Below are 18,624 nucleotides of genomic sequence, written 5' to 3' on the forward strand. Positions count from 1 at the left end.
AAAAGGAAAGGATAACAGGAACAAACACACGAACACGAAAGAAACAACAAAATAGACGGCTATGCAGCATAGGTGGATCTCATTACAATAAGGCACTATTAACCGTTCAACCGCAGAAAAGGCTCCATATTAACAGTGAGTGCAATACTCCTTATTACTTATCCATATTTCTAAATGAAAAAATGTCTCGACTCCAAAAACGCAAAGCTCAACTAAAGCTTCTAACTAACGATGTACCTAAAAGTAAAAACTTTATGAACTGCGTTAGATCCTACAATAGTTCAAAAAGACGTACTGCGCCGGCGCAACAAACAGTCCGCGAGAGTCGGCTGAGGACCCGAGAAAGGCGGACAAAAGAGGGCGAGAGAGGCGGATGAGGGTCCGCGAGAGACGCAGGCGCAAAAAGAGTCCGACAAGAGCACAGAAAACAGGAGTGAGCACATACAGAAAGGAGTCACAAAAATGAGGCTCAACAAGCACCAAAATAAGGAAAAAAAACATTACAGAGTACTCAAACGAGGGGAAAGCACGAAACACATTGCACACGAAACTAAACACACCAAAAAAAAAAGAACAGATGAGCGCACAATAGCAAGGCACGACCATACCCCCGCCACCCTACAGGCACGGGACGGGACATACTGAATATCTACAGAAGCTTCTAACTGACGATGTACCTGAAAGTGAAATCTTTATCAACTACATTAGATCCTACAAATCGGTATCCACTATGAACATTAACGGTGGCACTGCACGTGACATCCGTCTTCAAAAAATGTTGTTTATTGATGAATGTACAATGGCATGAAGTCACTTACTCAACACCATTCATAAACTTCTACAAACGTTTATGAATAATAATATTCGATTTGGAGGAAAGGTACTTTTATGAGGAGGAGATTTTACACAGTGATTAGCTATTCTTCCAGATGCCATGCACTCAGCTATTGTTCAGTGCACCTTAAAATACGCAGACAATTGGCATTACTTTCAAAAGATACACTTAGTAAAAAAGATACGATGTCCAGAACCAGATCATAACAATTGCTTATTACAACTGAGAGATGGTACACTCACCAATACAGATGGACTTCAGCCACATATTATTACAATTCCTCAAGCCTTTATCTGCGACGACTTAGTTACAGAGACATTTGGAACAGCAATCTCATTAGACCAAATGCCCCTTTTAACACAACGCACTATATTATGTCCAAAAAATATTAATGTGGAAAACATAAATACCCAAGTCATTCCATTACTTCCTGGAGAGACACAACTCTTTCTAAGCTCTGACAAACTTGACTCTGATCACGATAATGACCATCTTCATTGACCTTACAAGTTCTGACCTGGAATTACCTTTTACACTTAAACGGCGTGTACAAAGAAATTTTCCAATAAACCTTTACACTGTGCCGCACACTTTATTGTTTGCTTTCTATTTGCATCATCTACACCTTCACACTATTCTATATCTCATTCATACATCACGCTCTTTGTCATTCCCAACACCAGGGGTTGGCGAGCGAAGCGAGCAGGGGGCGGAGCCCCCTAGTAATATGTAGAACACATTTGAATGTTAAACTGAAATTAAGGGAGTTTACTAGAGATGTTAGCGCGCGGTGTCAATGTACGTTGGAGTAAGACGAGTAAAATCTTTGGTTGCTAACTAGTGTTTGTCCTGAATTAAATACAAGAATCTGCTTATTGAAACAGGCGCTACAAAACAGTAACCCGTGTCATTTCTTTGTCTATTTTGTAATCTTTTTGGTTAGCCAATAAAACGGGTCATTTTACCGCTTCTTTGACATTACCATATATTACAAGAGGGGTACCTACCTTTACAATACTATAGACACATTTAATAAAAATGCATTATTCAAGCCCCTCCTTTAACCGTCACCTTATCGTGGTGGAGGGGTTTGCGTATCCCAATGATCCTAGGAGCTCTGTTGTCCGGGGCTTTATGCCCCTGGTAGGGCCACCCAAGGCAAACTGGTCCTAGGTGAGGGATGAGACAAAGAGCGGTTAAACAAACCTCCTATGATGAAAAATAATTTTGGACGGCGTTTTCCCTTGCCCGGACGCGGGTCACCGGGGCCCCACTCTGAAGCCAGGCCTGGAGGTGGGGCTTGATGGCGAGCGCCTGGTGGCCAGGCCTGCACCCATGGGGCTCGGCCGGGCACAGCCCGAAGAGGCAACGTGGGTCCCCCTTCCCATGGGCTCACCACCTATGGGAGGGGCCAAGGAGGTCGGGTGCAGTGTGAGTTGGGTGGTGGCCGAAGGTGGGGACCTTGGCGGTCCGATCCTCGGCTACAGAAACTGGCTCTTGGGACGTGGAATGTCACCTCTCTGAAGGGGAAGGAGCCTGAGCTAGTGCGTGAGGTCGAGAGTTTCCGGCTAGATATGTCCGACTCGCCTCGACGCACAGCTTGGACTCTGGAACCAATCTCTTTGAGAGGGGCTGGACTCTGTGCCACTCTGGAGTTGCCCCCGGTGAGAGGCGCCGAGCGGGTGTATGTATACTTATTGCCCCCCAACTTGGAGCCTGTACATTGGGGTTTACCCCAGTAGACGAGAGGGTAGCCTCCCTCCGCCTTCGGGTGGGAGGACGGGTCCTAACTGTTGTTTGTGCGTATGCACCGATCATCAGTTCGGAGTACCCACCTTTTTTGGAGTCCCTGGAGGGGGTGCTAGAGGGCACACCTTCTGGGGACTCCCTCGTTCTGCTGGGAGACTTCAATGCTCACTTGGGCAATGACAGTGAGACCTGGAAGGGCGTGATTGGGAGGAATGGCCCCCCCCGATCTGAACCCGAGCGGTGTTTTGTTATTGGACTTCTGTGCTCGTCACGGATTGTCCTTAACGAACACCATGTTCAAGCATAGGGGTGTTCATATGTGCACTTGGCACCAGGACACCCTAGGCCTCAGTTTGATGATCGACTTTGTGGTCGTGTCGTCGGACTTGCGGCCACATGTCTTGGACACTCGGGTGAAGAGAGGGGAGGAGCTGTCAACTGATCACCACCTGGTGGTGAGTTGGCTTCGATGGTGGGGGAGGATGCCGGTCAGGCGTGGTAGGCCCAAACGTGTTGTGAGGGTCTGCTGGGAACGTCTGGCAGAGCCCCCTGTCAGAAGTAGCTTCAACTCCCACCTCCAGCAGAACTTCGACCACATCCCGAGGGAGGTGGAGGACATTGAGTCCGAATGGGCCATGTTCCGTGCCTCTATTGTTGAGGCGGCTGACCGGAGCTGTGGCCGTAAGGTGGTCGGTGCCTGTCGTGGCGGCAATCCCCAAACCCGTTGGTGGACACCGGCGGTGAGGGATGCTGTCAAGCTGAAGAAGGAGTCCTACAGGACATTTTTGTCCTGTGGGACTATGGAGGCAGCTGATAGGTACCGGCAGGCCAAGCGGAATGCGGCTTTGGTGGTTGCTGAGGCAAAAACTCGGGCGTGGGAGGAGTTTGGGGAGGCCATGGAGAACGACTTTCAGATGGCTTCGAGGAGATTCTGGTCCACCATCCGGCGTCTCAGGAGGGGGAAGCAGTGCAGTGTCAACACTGTATATGGTGGGGATGGTGCGCTGCTGACCTCAACTCGGGACGTTGTGGGTCGGTGGGGGGGAGTACTTTGAAGACCTCCTCAATCCCATTAACATGCCTTCCAATGAGGAAGCAGAGCCTGGGGACTCAGAGGTGGGCTCCCCCATCTCTGGGACTGAGGTCACCGAGGTGGTCAAAAAACTACTTGGTGGCAGGGCCCTGGGGGTGGATGAGATACGCCCGGAGTTCCTCAAGGCTCTGGATGTTGTAGGACTGTCTTGGCTGACACGCCTCTGCAACATTGCATGGACATCAGGGACAGTGCCTCTGGATTGGCAGACCGGGGTGGTGGTCCCCCTCTTTAAGAAGGGGGACCGGAGGGTGTGTTCCAACTACAGAGGGATCACACTCCTCAGCCTCCCTGGAAAAGTCTATTCAGGGGTCCTGGAGAGGAGGGTCCGTCGGATAGTTGAGCCTCGGATTCAGGAGGAACAGTGTGGTTTTCGTCCTGGTTGCTGAACAGTGGACCAGCTCTACACCCTTAGCAGGGTCCTGGAGGGTGCATGGGAGTTTGCCCAACCAGTCTACATGTGTTTTGTGGACTTGGAAAAGGCGTTCGACCGTGTCCCTCGGGGAATCCTGTGGGGGGTACTCTGAGAGTATGGGGTACCGGCCCCCCTGATAAAGGCTGTTCAGTCCCTGTACGATCGGTGCCAGAGCTTGGTCCACATTGCCGGCAGTAAGTCGAACCCGTTTCCAGTGAGAGTTGGACTCCGCCAGGGCTGCCCTTTGTCACCGATTCTGTTCATAACTTTTATGGACAGAATTTCTATGCGCAGCCAGGGCGTTGAGGGGGTCCGGTTTGGTGGACTCAGGATTGGGTCACTGCTTTTTGCAGATGATGTTGTCCTGTTTGCTTCATCAGGCCGTGATCTTCAGCTCTCTCTGGATCGGTTCGCAGCCGAGTGTGAAGCGGCTGGGATGAGAATCAGCACCTCCAAATCCGAGACCATGGTCCTCAGCCAGAAAAGGGTGGAGTGCCCTCTCAGGGTTGGTAGTGAGCTCCTGCCCCAAGTGGAGGAGTTCAAGTATCTCAGGATCTTGTTCACTAGTGAGGGAAGAATGGAGCGTGAGATCGACAGGCGGATTGGTGCGGCATCCGCAGTAATGCGGACTCTGCATCGGTCTGTCGTGGTGAAAAAGGAGCTGAGCCGCAAGGCGAAGCTCTCAATCTACCAGTCGATCTATGTTCCTACCCTCACCTATGGTCATGAGCTATGGGTAGTGACTGAAAGAACGAGATCGCGAATACAAGCGGCTGAAATGAGTTTCCTCCACAGGGTGTCTGGGCTCTCCCTTAAAGACAGGGTGAGAAGCTCAGTCATCCAGGAGGGGCTCAGAGTAGAGCCGCTGCTCCTCCGCATCGAGAGGAGTCAGATGAGGTGGCTCGGGCATCTGATCAGGATGCCTCCTGGATGCCTCCCTGGTGAGGTGTTCCGGGCACGTCCAACCGGGAGGAAGCCCCGGGGATGACCCAGGACACGCTGGAGGGACTATGTCTCTTGGCTGGCCTGGGAACGCCTCGGGATTCTCCCGGAAGAGCTAGAAGAAGTGGCCGGGGAGAGGGAAGTCTGGGCATCTCTGCTGAAGCTGCTGCCCCCGCGACCCGACCTCGGATAAGCGGGAGACAATGGATGGATGGCATTATTCAAGTAAACAACAATGTTTATTTTAATGTGTGGGTCATCAGACACAATCCAATAATTTCATCATATGAGTTGAATAATAAAATAATGAAACAACATTGTGTTTTCTCTTCCTCTATACGTGTACCATCAGCGCCTTTCCTCAGTATCGTTGTGTGTCTGAATCTCCCTGGAGCGGCGCTCTCTTTCTCGCGGATGAAACATGAAGCCTGCTTCTCTATACTTGCCGTCTTTAAGGCGACTCCCTCAGTGTTTGTCTTACACTTTTACTAACGTGACTTCAACAAGGGAATAGCACAATGAACGAACATCTATTAGCTTGTTTCATATTCTATTTGTGGAGACAACAAGCTGGACCCGCACTATTCACGTGTTAATGTGTGGCAAAACCGGGCAGATCTGAGTACATCTTACTGCCACCTACAAGCCTGTAATCAGCTACATGGAGGTCTCTTGTTATCTAGAGGTTCTTGTGTGTCTTGGGTTTTTTTTTTTTAATTATGTCTTGAACTATTGTAATAATTGCATTGTGTGTATATTAATAGTATGGGACAAATGTAAATTGATTGATTCCGACAGAATGAAGATAAAATTTAAAGGCCTCATGAAAAGTTCCTGTAAAATCTTTCTGGAGTAAAGAAAGCCGGTTAAAACCTTGTGTTGGGACTTAAATCACTATAATCTTTCAAAGCAGGAGAGACCTTTCTGTTCGCGCGGATTAGACTTTTACACCACCGCAGCCTTTGTAGTGTACGTTGCGCTTTACGGACTACACTACCCATAAAACCTGGAGTATGACGTAATGGAGAATGGGTCCATGGGAATTGTTCAGTGATAAATGTGCACGTACGCTCGCCCTGTTCCGGCGTTACTGCTCGCAATAAAAATATAACTTCTGATCCAAACAAGATATTACAGTCACTTTACAAATGGCTTTTCTTCATCTTTCTAAAATGGAGTTCATACGGAGTAAGCACGAAGCGTGCAGGTTCATGTAAAGCAAAGCGCTCGCACACGCGTGCACGTAAATGGTCGGTCGGAGGAGTGACGTCATCAAGGGCGCCAGCCTGCGCCACGTGGCTCTCACTTGTAAACAAAACAGTGAACGGGGGGCGGTGCTCGAGACGATGGCGCCTACTGTTGGCTGAGGCGACTTTAAAAGGTATGGCATCACCCAGAGGCAAGCGGCGAGCGATTCCATTTTGGTGTCACTTTACGGGTGTGGGAGTGTGTTTGTTTTTTTTTTTTTTTAACTTAAGTCAGGGCTGTAAGCCTTCCGTATGATGCTCGGCCGCGTTTCCCTGTGTTCTGCATGGCTTGCAAAGTGTACGGCTCAGTTTATCGAAATAGCTCGAATGCAAATAACAATTAAAAGTCAATTTTCTGCCACAGCGGTTAATATCCATTCCTTGCCCTATCCGTCAGTGTCCTCGTGGAATCGTTGATTTCTTTGAGCTCGAGGAAGAGGTGGTTTATAGCGCTCTGATTTCTCCACCTCTTTTTGTATTTAACTGATTAAATTGTCTACAGTAACGCACATCGTTCAGTCAACGATACACTTGCGAAAGCAATACGGCTCTACAACCTTCGTATTCCAAAGTTTAAAAAAAGGAAAACGCACACAATCTCCTTCTCCTACTAACATCGGGAATCTAATATGTCCAAAAAAGCCCAAAGTGATTCCGCGTAATTGTTAAAATAGCAATAAAAGTCAAACGATCTGCCAGCAACATGTCTGGCGATAACGTTAATTAATTCTTTACACATTCTTCAAATAAATAAAAAAACTTGAATTACTACCTAAATAAGAGAATATATTCGTTTTCAGCGTTATGAATGGACACAATGGACAATTTCTATGAAATAAGATGAGTATTTATACGAATCGTGTAGTGTAGAATACTATTCTATCTGTCCATCAATTCTCCAAACCTTTTTATTCTGAGTGGGAAAGCGGGTGCCCATCCCATCAAGCTTTGGGCGCAATACAGGAACAATCAGTAATGAATTTTTATTCTATATTATGCACATATTGCATATTTCAGTAATGTATAACAAATATTAATATAACCAATATCACACATAACATGAATGCTATGTTCTTATACACAGGATAAAAAAAGAACCGATTACTTAGGGGGGTTTCACTGGCAGGGAAGGAGGCACCAAGGATGTGCTGGGTAGCTTTTACCACCCGCCGCACAGACTTCAGGTCTCAGAGCGAGCAGTTAACATTCCTTACTGTGACACAGATAATCAGAATGGTCTCCGTGGTGCAGTGGTTGAAGTTCACTAAATTCTAACGAGACAACTGGACCTTCCTCACCCTCCTTAGAAAGTTACAACATTTCTGTGCCTTCATGACCAGGGTGGAGATGTTGAGAGACCATGTAAGATCATCTAGAATGCCAATACCTAGTAATGCACAGGAACTTGGAGCTTAGTCGTAGTCCTGTCAACGAGGATGGGGGTTTGGGGGGCAGTGTTCCTACAGCTTGTAGTCTTCCAGCGTCCATATCACCTGCACTTCAGGGCAGTTCACCCACCTGAAGCTAATTATGTTTGGGCCTGGCCAGTACTTCAATGGAAGACCATCTTGGAAAACGCTTGGGTTGCTGCTTGAAAGAGTTGTTGGTGAGGCCGGTAGGTAGGAGTGTGGTCTAAATGTGGGTCTCAATCCCTCAGGGCAGGGATGGGGGGACACTGTGCTGTACAAAATGGTGGTGTCCTTCAGATGAGACGTGAAACTGCGGTCCTGTGTAGTTCTAAAAGATCCCTGGGCACTCTTTGTGAAGAGCAGGGTGTATCCCAAAGTCCTGGCTAAACTGCTCACCATGGCCTGATCATTCTGCCCCCTTAATCATCCCCTGTCTTTAACTAGCGCTCTCTCTCTCTTCCCCCCTCTTCATCAACTAATAACTAATGTGTGCTGAGCATATTGGCACAAAAATGGCTGCTGTCTTATCATCCAGGTGAATGCTGCACACAAGCGGCTCCCCACTCACTATGAAATGCACTTTGAGTAGTGAGAAAAAACACCATATAAATGTAACTAATAATTATTATTATTTGTGTAGTCCAGAATGGTCTTCATGATGTTCATGCCCAGGCTATTGCTGGATAACGGTTTTGTCATTTTCCGCACACGATCTTGTCTTATTTGCACTGTGTGTCAACTGCCAGCCCTGAACTTTGTCATTTCACCTCTCTCTATATTTGTATACAGTTGAGATGAAAATGAAGTCGTCTTTGTCCTTTGACTCCTCGTCGTTAGGTCCTGCACCACTTCTCTCTAGGATGACTCACTGTTGTTATCGATGAGGCCTATTCTGTGGTGTCATGGGTGAACTTGATGGCTGTAATCAGAATAGAAGTTGAATATGTCCCTGTGCTCTGTGCAAATATTTTACATCTGCTTTTCTTTTCTTCTCACATGTACAACTAACACAAAGCCAGATTTAGCACACAGGGGCTCAGCATTTAGATCTGCTAGGCAAGCATCTTAAGACAAGTTAAGAACAACTGCAAATGGGCAACGTGTGTCAGAGTCAGCGTGACATTGGATCCTCTCTTTGCCTTGTTTGGAATGGCATGATTCACCGATGTGTGGGTCTGCACGTGGAGAAAGAGTATCAAGCCTTGGAACATTGCCTGGCACACCGTTGAAGTTGACGGGTGGATGGGAGATCACGTCATCTGATCCTGAAAATCCTTCCAACGCATGGCAAAAATGGCTGACTCTACATATCGGGGCCCCACTTTGGTAATAGTCTTGTCATGGCTTCCTTTGTCTGTTATGTAGCGTAAACCATCATTAAAGAAAGCTAAGTTATTTCTCCAAGGTGATTTCTTACCGCCGTATCACTAATGGAGGAGTATCGCCATTTTATATCATATCTACATAGTTTCAGGCAATTACAAAAGAACTCATTCCCTGGGAGCTAACGCCCCCTACTGGATAGAATGACTGTGTTAGATCAACGAATAGGGACACAGTCATAAGTGAAGAGGAAACAGAGCCTAGGGGAGAACCGGAGCTCAGGGTCAGCGTGGAGAAAGTAAGCTTATCTAACCTAACTAACTGTCTGTTGGTTGGGAAATCCAAAATTCCATTTACAGAGAGACCTGGGGGCAGAGGTTCTTCTGACGGTTTCTTGGAGGGACCGTTAGGTTCTCGGTCACCTCCCTAACCAAAGCCCTTCTGGTTGGTTTCTCAGTTTGGCTCGAAGAGTCCTGGTGGTTCCACAGTCCTTCCATTTGGCAATTCTTAAGGCCGCTTTGCACCTGGGAGCTCTCACAGCTTTACAATACCACACAATAATTTATTTTTGTATAGCCAAAAATCACACCAGAAGTGTTGTAATGGACTTTAACAGGCCCTGCCTCTTGACAGCCCCCCAGCCTTGACTCTCTAAGGCAGGCATGCGCAACCTTTCCGCTATTGACGGCCGCACTACAGACTTTTTACTTTAATAACGGCCGCCAGTAAGTCCAAGTAAACTTAATATATGTTTTATGATTTATGTAAAAATTTACAGATTACACATTAAAACAGAGTATGATATATCTGACAATATTCAATTTACTGGTCTACATATGTAAAAAAATGTCTACGAAACGTCATATAGGACAAAAAACCTTTACAGCAATTGTTTCAGGAAGTTTGGAAAACATCGCCATTAATGGCTTCCTTGCTCTTGCATGTTTGCAGACAGACTTGCAAAGTCAGGGGACTCGCTGGAGACCATTAGCCGTATTCCAGACTCTAGATTGCTGTCTACCAATCGGGTTCGGTACTTGTTTTTCAGATATTTCATTCTGGAAAACGCTGCTTCGCACATATGATGACCGTTTGCTAATGGCGATAGGCAGTGTATGGACTTAGCCACAAGGCCGTACAGGCGTACACTCCCATTTCCTTCTCAGTTCCATATTGGCTAGCCGCTAGTCACGTGACTTCACATGTACTCCTGGGTGTCAGCCCATTTCAACCGAACTTAATATTCAAGTAAGCAAATCGGCTTTCGGCGTCACCATACCGACCCGGCCGACAAAGTTTCCGCGGCGTTGAGACCCCTTACTCGCTGGAGTCCAGAGACCCTACACCTGCACGGCCGCCATTACGTACACTTTAATATACACGTCCACGGCCGCCAAAGTCCTTGCCCACGGCCGCATGCGGCCGTACGGCCGCAGGTTGCGCACAGCTGCTCTAAGGGAAAACAAGGAAAAACTCCAAAAAAAAAAACCCTAGTAGGGAAAAAATGGAAGAAACCTCAGGAAAGGGAGTTCAAAGAGAGACCGCTGTCCAGGTAGGTTGGGCGTGCAGTGGGTGTCAAAAAGAAGGGGGTCAATACAATACAATACAATACAATACACAGAACAAATCCTCAATACAGTATAAAAATAAAAATTTTAGAAGTATGTAGCAGAATATACTGTAACAGTAGATGATATCACATAATAAGATTTGGATTTGTTTAGAGTCCTGGAGACCTCATCCATCAAGCTGCTTCCCCCATGTGGCCAGTGCTGGGCCAGCCAATCCGATGAAAGGACCCCTCCTTCCCATGATTCCTGCGATCCTCCATCAGGGATGACTTTACCTTAGGCAGGCAAAACAACTTGGCAGGTGGGCCGTGGCACCAAGTGCCACATTTGAGTACCGAGAAGAGAAACAGAATAGGTGAGGGTTAGTATCCAATTATAACTGTCATGTTACTTATGTCTTAGTGCTAATGACTAACAACAGAGATGCAGTCTGTACAGTTAATCAGCAGCTCTAGTTAGGATATGCTAAACTGAAGTAGTGAGTCTTCAGCCGGGATTTAAAAGCTGAGACCGAAGGGGCATCTCTTATAGTAGCAGGCAGACCATTCCACAGTTTAGGGGCCCTGTAACTAAAGGCTTGACCCCCCACTGTTATTTTATTAATTCTTGGAATCATAAGCAGACCAGCATCTTGAGATCTTAATGTGCACTCTGGTTTGTAAGTCATGATAAGTTCAGACAAGTAAGCCTGACCTCGACCATTTAAGGCTTTATATATTAAAAGAAGGATTTTGAAATCTGCCCTAAACTTAACCGGGAGCCAGTGTAAGGATTTAAGAACTGGAGTTATGTGTTCGTATTTTCTTGTTCTTGTAAGAATTCTTGCAGCAGCATTTTGGATTAACTGGAGGCTGTATAAAGAACAGTTTGAACATCCAGTGAACACCGCATTGCAGTAGTCAATCCTACTAGAGATAAATGGTTTTCTCCCCTTGCACTAATATTTGCCTCACCACAGTTTGATCTGTGCGGTGGTCTACAGAGAGTCCCCTGGACTTCCTGGCTTAGTTTTTGTGCTGACTTGCAGTGTGAATTGTGGACCCTCTATAGACGGGTACATGTGTGACTTTCTAAACGATGTCCTAATCAGTTTCCCACAGATGGGCTCCGATCGAGTCCTAAAACAAAATCTGCCTGCTTGTTTCTTCAGAGAACGTGATGTCCTCGAGCCACAGAAGTTCAAAACCAAGCAATCAGAAAGGCAGGCACACCAGGGCCCCTCTGCTAAAATAAATGATGCCCTGCTTCAGGCCGAGATTCTTCATAGCTAATAGCATTACAACTAATACTAAACCACATTGATCCTTCATTGAAATCCTCAACACATTCTGTTTCAAGTGAGTTACTGATCAGTTCCTGTCCTCTCCTTCTTATCATTTGGACTCTGTAAGCACCGAATGACGTCTCCTTCTATTAATTATACCCCCTTAATAAGGAGTGCTTGATTTATTTTTTGTAACAGTGTATGTTTGCCTTAATTTTCCCCAGTCTACCATTTTGTATCCACAAAGTTGTTCAATAAATTCAAAAAGGGATTAAACTAATTTATTGACACACTTACTTTTACAACGTGGACATTGATTTTTACACGCCGAGACTCGCCTATTCAAGTACTCAACTTCGAGCGCTGAGAACAAATGCCAATGCCGGTGTGGTTCCATATTTACCCGACGAGGTAAGAAGGCGGTATCGTGGCAGCAGAGCCGGCACTAAGCTAAAAATGAAGCAGCTTGCGAGAAAGTGGCGTTTCAAGCCTTCGGTGCCTTCTGTGATTCTGGGAAATGTGAACTCAATCTCAAATAAGATCAACGAACTGGCTGCGCTGGTGAAAAATGTCAGGACCTACAGAGAATGCAGTTTGTTGTGTTTTACTGAAACGTGGCTAACAACTAACATCCCAGATGCCAACGTGGAGCTACCCGGGTTTAGCACAGTTAGAGCGGACAGAGATGCAAGTACCTGTGGGAAGCACAAAGGAGGAGGACTCGCTCTCTATGTTAATACACGGTGGTGTCACTCTGGACATGTTAAAGTCAAAATCTCCACTTGCTGCAGGGACATCGAACTGTTGGCCGTAAGTTTACGTCCCTACTATTTGCCCAGAGAGTTTGGACATGTCATTGTTGTTATTGTATACATTCCTCCTCGGGCGGACGAGGAGTCAGCGAGTGACATCATCCATTCTGCTGTTGCTAAGTTACAAACGCAGCACCCTGAGGCGCTTGTGCTAATCGCTGGAGACTTTAACCATGTGACGCTGGACAAAACATTACCTGCATTCTCCCAGTATGTGCACTGTAACACCCGGGGAAATAAGACTATTGATTTACTTTATGCAAACGTTAAAGATGCATACAGCGCCACCCCGCTGCCTGCGCTTGGGAAAGCAGATCATAACCTGGTTCTGCTTCAGCCTCATTATAAACCAAAAGTGAGAGTCCTACCTGAAACCACACGATCATTCAGGAAGTGGACCCCGGAGGCTGAGAATACTCTGAGAGAATGTTTTGGAATTACAGACTGGGATATCCTGCAGGGATCTCTTAGTGAGAACATTGAGGAAGTTGTTGACTGCACTACTGACTACATCAACTTCTGTATGGACATTGTAGTTCCAGTAAGAACTGTACGCTGCTATGCTAACAACGAGCCATGGATTACAAGTGACATCAAGGGCCTTTTGAACCAGAAGAAAAGGCTTTTAAAGACGGTGATCAGCATGAGCTCAAGCGCGTGCAGAAGGAACTCCAAGTCCAGCTCAGGGCGGCGAAGGACCAGTACAGGAGAAAGCTGGAGCAGAAGTTGCAGAATAACAGCATGAAGGAAGTGTGGGATGGGATGAAGATCATCACTGGCTGCAGCTCGAAGCGGGGTACCACCATCGAGAGAGACATGAAGAGAGCAAACCAAATGAACAACTTCTTTAACAGGTTTGACCACCCTAACCCACTCTCACTCTCACCTCGGAGTATTGCACCCTCCACACATCCTTCTGCTGATACCAACATAGGAAAGACATCCCCACCCATAATTACAACAGCGCAAGTGAGCAGAGAGCTGAGGAGACTTCGTGCCAGCAAAGCAGCGGGTCCAGATGGAGTATCGCCACGACTGCTGAAGGTCTGTGCATCAGAGCTGGGGGGTCCTCCACAGCGCATCTTTAACCTGAGCCTGGAACAGGGGAGAGTCCCGAGGCTTTGGAAAACATCTTGTATCACCCCAGTCCCAAAGGTATCACGTCTTAGTGAGCTGAATGACTTTCGGCCTGTTGCTCTGACATCACATGTGATGAAGACCATGGAGAGGCTGCTGCTTCACCACCTTAGGCCACAGGTACACCACACCCTTAACCGTCTGCAGTTTGCATATCAGGAGAAGGTGGGAGCGGAGGATGCCATCATCTATATGCTACACCGATCCCTCTCTCACTTGGACAGAGGCAGTGGTGCTGTAAGAATTATGTTTCTAGACTTCTCTAGCACCTTCAATACCATCCAACCTCTGCTCCTTAGGGACAAGCTGACAGAGATGGGATTAGATTCATACCTAGTGGCATGGATCGTGGACTATCTTAAAGACAGACCTCAGTATGTGCGTCTTGGGAACTGCACGTCTGACATTGTGGTCAGCAACACAGGAGCGCCACAGGGGACTGTACTTTCTCCGGTCCTGTTCAGCCTATATACATCGGACTTCCAATACAACTCGGAGTCCTGCCATGTGCAAAAGTTCGCTGATGACACTGCTATCGTGGGCTGTATCAGGAATGGGCTGGAGGAGGAGTATAGGGACCTAATCAATGACTTTGTTAAATGGTCCGACTCAAACCACCTACAACTGAACACCAGCAAAACCAAGGAGCTGGTGGTGGATTTTAGGAGGCCCAGACCCCTCATAGACCCAGTGATCATCAAAGGTGACTGTGTGCAGATGGTGCAGACCTATAAATATCTGGGAGTGCAGCTGGATGATAAATTAGACTGGACTGCCAATACTGATGCGCTGTGCAAGAAAGGACAGAGCCGGTTATACTTCCTTAGAAGGCTGTCCTGCTCCACTGACAGATTGAGGAGATCGTTTCTCCCCCAAACTATGCGACTCTTCAATTCCACCCGGGGGTGGTAAATGTTAACATTTAACATTATACATAGTTATTGTCTGTTTTTTTCACCTGTATTATTATCATTCTTTAATTTAATATTATTTATTGTATCAGTATGCTGCTGCTGAAGAATGTGAATTTCCCATTGGGATTAATAAAGTATCTATCTATCTACTGTTAGCCAGCAGGATTGTTTCCCCATTGAGATCTCATGTGCTTTCAAAGTGTTTGTTTCATATTTTTTTTGAGCAGTTTATATTCATAGCATTCGCAGTCTGAATCACGATCTGACTGTATGGGTAGTTACCTACCAGGCAATCAGATTGTGATTCAGACTACAGATGCTATAAATATAATTACCCCGATCTCCAGGCTGTCAAATAAATGAACCACACGCTGTGCCACAGCGTAAAGGGGCTTTGCCTCTGACACCGACGTCTAAGGTTTGATCTCAGCGAGGGGATGCAGTGAGTGTGTACGCCTGATGAGCCCAGATACGGACAAAACACGTGTCGCGTACTCTTTGCATTATTTGACAGTAAACTATGTAATTGTGTGTGTGTGTGTGTGTGTGTATATATATATATATATATATATATATATATATATATATAATATAAAATATATATAAAATATATAATTACACATACATACACACACACATACAGTACAAATCATACAATGTGATTTCCTAATTTTTTTTTTTTTACATTCTGTCACCTACAATGTGAATTTCAGACGCCTCCATGATTTCTAAGTGGGAGAACTTGCAAAATCGCAGGGTGTTCAAATACTTATGTTCCTCACTGAACATACACATATATACATGCACACATACATACATATACATGCACACATACATACATATACATACACACACACACACACATACATGCACACACATACATACATATATACACATATATACATACACATAATTAATTCAAATCTTATTTTGTGATATCATCTACTGTTAAATTCTGCTCCGTACTTCTAAAATTTTTTTATTTTTTATTGAGGATGTGTTCTGTTCTGTGTATTGTATTGTATTGACCCCCTTCTTTTGACACCCACTGCACGCCCAGCCTACCTGGAAAGGGGTCTCTCTTTGAACTGCCTTTCCTAAGGTTTCTTCCATTTTTTCCCTACTAGGTTTTTTTTTGGGAGTTTTTCCCTTGTCTTCTTAGAGAGTCAAGGGGGGAGGGGGCTGTCAAGAGGCAGGGCCTGTTAAAGTGCATTGCGGCACTTCCTGTGTGATTTTGGGCTATACAAAAATAAACTGTATTGTATTGTATATATACATACACACACACACCCATATATACATACACATATATACACACATACACATATACACACACACACACACACACATACATACACATACATATATACACACATATATACTGTAGCAGATATGCCCTTGATCCACCTCTCGGACCCTCAGGTACCACTCCAAACACAGGGTAAAAGCACAAGACTCTTTTATTGTCTTCTTGTACAGTGCACAAAGCACCCTCCACTCCACACTATTCATATAACAACTAAACTCTCACAATAATACTCTTCCTCCTCGCCCAGACACTTCGCCGTCCTACCTCCCAGCTCAGCTCAGTGTCTGGGCTTTCCCTGGAGTCCTTTATACCCCCTGACCCGGAAGTGGTTCCTGTTCAACAGTCCACAGTTCCTTATTCCTTCCGGGTCAGGGTAAAAGTCCTTTTCTTCACCCCGGGAGCACGTCGTTTCTTCCCGTCATGTGACCATGACGTACTCCTGGGTTATAGGGCACATACGAGCCTCCGAGTCCCTCTATAGCAACTCCTGGTGGCCCCCAAGGTATCCAGCAGGGCTGCGTATAAAAACTACATAGTCCATGAGGCCCTGCTGGAACTCAGGGCACGTCCCCGCTGTTGGGAGAGCTCCTCCTGGCGGCCTGGGGGTGAGGGCCGGAATATGTAGCCGGCCATTCATCACAATACATATACACACACACACATATACATACATACACACACACACACTAGGGGGCTATGCCCCCTACTCGCTTTGATTGCCCAACCCCTACCCCAGGGGGCACGCTTCATGCTCACCACTTGGCATCTCTGCCGCTCGTGTTATGAAGGGAGGGGGGCGCTGAACACACGTTAAGGAGTTGTGGTCTGATCAGCTGCTGCTACTGAGCTGTGTGTTCTGCTTGTCGTGCTGCGCGTCGATCATTTAAAAGCCTGAACAGCAGCTGTCCTTTAGTCTCATTTCTTGTCTCGCATGAAGTCAAAGTGTCTCTCCGAGAGGATTATGTCTCGACCCAAGTATTTTTTATATAATAGATAGACAGAGAGGGTATGGCCAGTTACATATGTGCACTTCAGGCAGTATACTCGTGTTCAGAATTCAGGGCAAGTTCTTAGGATTGTAAGCAATGAGCGCAGTTTGCCATATTTATTTCTAGCCTGAACATTTTATTTTAGGACCGGAGGTCTGCATGTTTCAGTAATACCTCCTCAGAACGGCAAAAGATGCAGGGAAAAAAAGCCAAGGCTCAGAAGTTGTGAGAGTAGAACAAGCAAAGACCTGGAATAAACAGAAGAGGAGGGATGTCATGTGAGAGGATAATATAGTTATCGGGGGGGTTAGGGGAAATGTAGTTATTGTTCATATTACTATCTAGCATTTATCTCAAAAGTAGTATGAAGGGTTAAGCAAACCAGGATGTGTGAGCAACAAGGAAATAGCAAGGAAACAAGAAGAGGGAACCATTAGTGTTAGACACAAAGAAAAACCCAACTGGACTAGATGATGGCCTAATAAATTAATAACCACATTTTCTTGAATATTTTCATCCATGATTTTGATGAAACACACACACACACACATATATTACCTCCTTTATTAATTAAAATAAATACATAAATGACAATAGTCAACATAAACATTTACATTCTAATGCACGGATTCCTTGCACACTCACCTGGGCTCCTTTTTCTTTCTGTTCTTCTGTTCACGCCTCTGAACTTCTTCACAGATTCACCTGCAAGCTCTTCACCGATTATAAAACCTCTTCCTAAGATTCCCACTCTCTCATTCTTTTTAGTCCCAAGTCCACAGCTGCCTTCACTCTTCATCAACCGACCAGACAATTATCAGCCGTTTTCCATTGTCTACCATTATGCCTTCTAAATCTCGTGCTGGATTTCATGATGATTAGGGTTCTCTGTGTGAAGAAAACTTTCACACAAACATTAGGGAGCGTTTCTTTGCACACAGGACCACAGACACTTGGAATAAGCGACCAAGTAGTGTGGTGGACAGGAGGACTTTAAAAACTCAACTTGATATTTCTTCTCAAGAAACATCAAGTTAAGTGGATAAGTGGACTGGTGAGCTTTGCTGGGGTGAATGGCCTGCTGTCATCTCGATTGTTCTAATGTGCTAATTCTGCTGTGTTTTGGATCAGAATCTATTGTTTATGTTTTAGTTTAGGCTGTTGAGTTTTTAATTATTTTCTAAGTAAAGAAGATAAGTGAATGCTACTTCATCTGGACCACAATACCCGTGAAATTCTATTCCTCAACTGCGCTTTTTTCATGTTTTCACTGTTGGAACAATTATTAGATAATTTTAGAAAATGCCGTAACTTCAGTCAACAGTGCCATGTGACCAACTTTCACTGTGATCCTTGGGCTACTAAAAGTCCTGCAGCCATCGTCCTTTGGTAAACCAGTCTTAGAGTTGAGTAATCACTTGAAACGAATACCACCATTAGCCAGGATTTCTTTCTTTTTTCTTCTTTGGAAAACGGTGTCCATCTGTTGTCCTACCAGTTGGTCTTGGTATGCCCCAACTGACTAACACCCATCCCCCTCCCCACCCCAATTCTCTGTTACATGGTCTGGATTGTGATTCCAAAGTCTTTAAGGTGCTGGTAGATTACACAGTCA

Source organism: Erpetoichthys calabaricus, chromosome 1 (assembly GCF_900747795.2).
Source record: "Erpetoichthys calabaricus chromosome 1, fErpCal1.3, whole genome shotgun sequence".
Classification (NCBI taxonomy): Eukaryota; Metazoa; Chordata; class Cladistia; order Polypteriformes; family Polypteridae; genus Erpetoichthys; species Erpetoichthys calabaricus.